This window comes from Procambarus clarkii, chromosome 37, assembly GCF_040958095.1.
Source record: "Procambarus clarkii isolate CNS0578487 chromosome 37, FALCON_Pclarkii_2.0, whole genome shotgun sequence".
NCBI lineage: Eukaryota > Metazoa > Arthropoda > Malacostraca > Decapoda > Cambaridae > Procambarus > Procambarus clarkii.
Genome location: NC_091186.1, coordinates 13,044,599 through 13,049,466, shown reverse-complemented (window position 1 = coordinate 13,049,466; position 4,868 = coordinate 13,044,599). Strand labels below are relative to the sequence as shown.

At 30.9% G+C, this 4,868-nt stretch overlaps 1 long non-coding RNA gene across 1 annotated transcript in view; it reads right to left on the bottom strand.

Moving 5' to 3' along the window:
- The window catches only part of LOC138371954 (uncharacterized), a 5,724-nt gene extending 1,669 nt beyond the window's left edge, over positions 1 to 4,055 (bottom strand). Inside the window, exons 1-2 of the long non-coding RNA XR_011230586.1 lie at positions 3,906 to 4,055; positions 3,103 to 3,209 (exon numbers count right to left, since the gene is read on the bottom strand). This is a non-coding gene — a long non-coding RNA (uncharacterized lncRNA). The remainder of the gene's footprint in view (positions 1 to 3,102; positions 3,210 to 3,905) is intronic.
- Between the last annotated feature and the right edge of the window lie 813 nt (positions 4,056 to 4,868).

Sequence of the window (4,868 nt, the reverse complement as noted above, 5' to 3'; positions counted from 1 at the left end):
GGAAAAATTGGAATTGGAATATTGGAAAAAATAATTAAAACTAAATGGGTAGAACACCTGGAGAGAAATGATATAATTTCAGACAGACAGTATGGTTTTCGATTTGGAAGATCCTGTGTATCGAATTTACTCAGTTTCTATGATCGAGCAACAGATATATTACAGGAAAGAGATGGTTGGGTTGACTGCATCTATCTGGACCTAAAAAAGGCATTCGACAGAGTTCCACATAGAGAGGTTGTTCTGGAAACTGGAAAATATTGGAGGGGTGACAGGTAAGCTTCTAACATGGATGAAAAATTTTCTGACTGATAGAAAAATGAGGGCAGTAATCAGAGGCAATGTATCGGACTGGAGAAATGTCACAAGTGGAGTACCACAGGGTTCAGTTCTTGCACCAGTGATGTTTATTGTCTACATAAATGATCTACCAGTTGGTATACAGAATTACATGAACATGTTTGCTGATGATGCTAAGATAATAGGAAGGATAAGAAATTTAGATGATTGTCATCCCCTTCAAGAAAACCTGGATAAAATAAGTATATGGAGCACCACTTGGCAAATGGAATTTAATGTTAATAAATGCCATGTTATGGAATGTGGAACAGGAGAACATAGACCCCACACAACCTATACATTATGTGAGAAATCTTTAAAGAATTCTGATAAAGAAAGAGATCTAGGGGTGGTTCTAGATAGAAAACTATCACCTGAGGACCACATAAAGAATATTGTGCGAGGAGCCTATGCTACGCTTTCTAACTTTAGAAATGCGTTTAAATACATGGATGGTGATATACTAAAGAAATTGTTCATGACTTTTGTTACGCCAAAGCTAGAATATGCAGCTGTTGTGTGGTGCCCAACAACAGAAGTTGGCCCATATCTTAAGAAGCTCATCAACAAACTGGAAAAGGTGCAAAGACATGCTACCAAGTGGCTCCCAGAACTGAAGGGCAAGAGCTACGAGGAGAGGTTAGAGGCATTAAATATGCCAAAACTAAAAGACAGAAGAAAGAGGCGATATGATCACTACATATAAAATAGTAACAGGAATTGATAAAATCGACAGGGAAGATTTCCTGAGACCTGGAACTTCAAGAACAGGAGGTCATAGATTGAAACTAGCTTAACACAGATGCTAAAGAAATATAAGAAAATTCACTTTCGCAAATAGAGTGGTAGACGGTTGGAACAAGTTAGGTGAGAAGGTGGTGGAGGCCAAGACTGTCAGTAGTTTCAAAGCGTTATATGACATAGAGTGCTGGGAAGACGGTCTCATCCTGTAACTACACTTAGGTAATTACACACACACTATATATATATATATATATATATATATATATATATATATATATATATATATATATATATATATATATATATATATATATATATATATATATATATATATATATATATATATATATGTCGTACCTAGTAGCCAGAATGCACTTCTCAGCCAACTATGCAAGGCCAGATTTGCCTAATAAGCCAAGTTTTCCTGAATAAATATATTTTCTCTAATTTTTTTCTTATGAAATGATAAAGCTACCCATTTCATTATGTATGAAGTCAATTTTTTTTATTTGAGTTAAAATTAACGTAGATATATGACTGAACCTAACCAACCCTACCTAACCTAACCTAACCTATCATTATAAGTTAGGTTAGGTTAGGTAGCCGAAAATGTTAGGTTAGGTTAGGTTAGGTTAGGTAGGTTAGGTAGTCGAAAAACAATTAATTCATAAAAACTTGGCTTATTTGGCAAATCGGGCCTTGCATAGTAGGCTGAGAAGTGCGTTCTGGCTACTAGGTACGACATATATATATATATATGTCGTACCTAGTAGCCAGAACTCACTTCTCAGCCTACTATTCAAGGCCCGATTTGCCTAATAAGCCAAGTTTTCATGAATTAATATATTTACTATAATTTTTTTCTTATGAAATGATAAAGCAACCCTTTTCTCTATGTTTGAGGTCAATTTTTTTTTATTGGAGTTAAAATTAACGTAGATATATGACCGAACCTAACCAACCCTACCTAACCTAACCTAACCTATATTTATAGGTAAGGTTAGGTTAGGTAGCCCAAAAAAGCTAGGTTAGGTTAGGTTAGGTAGGTTAGGTAGACGAAAAAACATTAATTCATGAAAACTTGGCTTATTAGGCAAATCGGGCCTTGAATAGTAGGCTGAGAAGTGCGTTCTGGCTATTAGGTACGACATATATATATATATATATATATATATATATATATATATATATATATATATATATATATATATATATATATATATATATATATATATATGTGTGTGTGTGTATATCACGAAAATAAACACGTGATTAAGAATGTGACAATGTCAGACCACAGAGGAAAAATGAAACAGGAAATTTCCTTAAGTACTTTCGTATATTAAATACATCTTCAGAAGGACCTTCTGAAGATGTATTTAATATACGAAAGTACTTAAGGAAATTTCCTGTTTCATTTTTCCTCCGTGGTCTGACATTGTCATATATATATATATATATGTCGTACCTAGTAGCCAGAACGCACTTCTCAGCCTACTATGCAAGGCCCGATTTGCCTAATAAGCCAAGTTTTCATGAATTAATATATTTTCTCTATTTTTTTTCTTATGAAATGATAAAGCTATCCATTTCATTATGTATGAGGTCAATTCTTTTTTTATTGGAGTTAAAATTAATATAGATATATGACCGAACCTAACCAACCCTACCTAACCTATCTTTATAGGTTAGGTTAGGTAGCTGAAAATGTTAGGTTAGGTAGTCGAAAAAACATTAATTCATGAAAACTTGGCTTATTAGGCAAATCGGGCCTTGCATAGTAGGCTGAGATGTGCGTTCTGGCTACTAGGTACGACACATTATATATATATATTTATATATATATATATATATATATATATATATATATATATATATATATATATATATATATATATTATATATATATATATATATATATATATATATATATATATATATATATATATATATATATATATATATATCGGACAATTAGTAAAAAAAAAAAAAAAAAAAAAAAAAATTAAATTATTTTACCTTGTACCTAGATCCACCAGGCCTGTTTGGTGCCTGTTTCAGTACTTCAGAAATCTGGAAGGTCACATCCTCCTCCTCAACTTGTGGATGTGCGTTGATAGATGATTCTGTAAAATTAAGTTATTTATATAATAATAAATTCAGTATAGCAATAATATTCTGTAAAATTAAAAGTAATTTATACATCAGTCAGATAAAACTCTCCAGAGATGGTGATACACAACATATAAAGGACAAGTTTCAGAACAAAATATGCATTTAGGAATAAGGTTTTGTACATGTAGGTAGCACATGAGAAAATAAGTGGAAGGTGATCAAGTTTATATTAACATGTTAATGGCTTTGTTAAGGCTTTGCAAGAATGAAAAAATATTAATAATATAATATCACCTACCAATTAATTGTACATCATTTATAAGTCAATTATTTGCATTATTATTATTCAATACTAATGATATAAAAATGCATTTTGTAATCTACTATTTATGCAAGTATTAAGCACAGGATCATGAAATAAACTGCAAAATACTGTAATGGATAAACCAATTCAGTTTACATTTTCCTATAGCTAAGTCAGTCAGTTCTATTAGCAGCAGAGAACAATTATGCCCAACCTCTATTAAATGAAACAATCTTAAGAGCAAGTGATAGAAATATAATCATTTATGCTTGGGAAAATATTATGGAATGGTTCCAAATATGAAAAATATTAAGTTTTTTGGTTAAAATTTTTTAACTTAAAATTTAAATTTTTAAGTGAATTTTAAACTTTAAAAAAATTATTTAATTTTTTGGTTACTTACTTAAAATAACATTATATAGTTCTTGTTTTTGTAGAAATGCCAATTTCTTCTTTTGCCCTTCCAGACTGTATAGTGACCACAGGCGGTTTGTTCATATCTTCATTATTCTTCGAACCGTGGTTGCACAATCAGACCCACGTACACTGGTTAAAAGCATCACCTAAAAGCAACAACAAAAATGTAGTACACTGACGAATTTTGAATATTATATATATATATATATATATATATATATATATATATATATATATATATATATATATATATATATATATATATATATATATATATATATATGCGGAAAATCCACAGAGAAATATGAAATGAGGTGAACGTTTCGGCTTTGTTAAAGCCTTTGTCAACACCAGACTGACTCAGTCTGGTGTTGACAAAGGCTTTAACAAAGCCGAAACGTTCACCTCATTTCATATTTCTCTGTGGATTTTCCGCATAAAATGATCAGTGTTTTGTGATCGTCAATTGCATATATATATATATGTATGCCATATACATATATATGCTATGTTGTATGCTACAAATTGGCTGATAATAAAGCCATTCACAACTGCAGGCCTAATAAAAAAAGGAGGTGGCATAGCAATATCTTACAAAGATACCTTCATCTGCAATAGTGTCATTAGTAATAGAGACGACTATTGTGAATATACCTTTGCCAAGTTCTCCAGTAAATCCCTTAAATCCTCCTTGACTATAAGTGCCATCTATAGATTTCCCAATACCAACATAGCTTCATTCTCAGATAACGTAAGGAATCTTATCATAAATAACAATCTCAACAAATATCAAACCAACTTAGTGGTTTGTAATGGTGAACAAAACATGCAGATACTTATATATAACCTGTGAATAGAGTGTAATAACAGCAAAACTATTTGTTTATTGTTTTATGACCATAATAATTGAATCACTAATATGATTCACTAATATATAATCCTAATAATA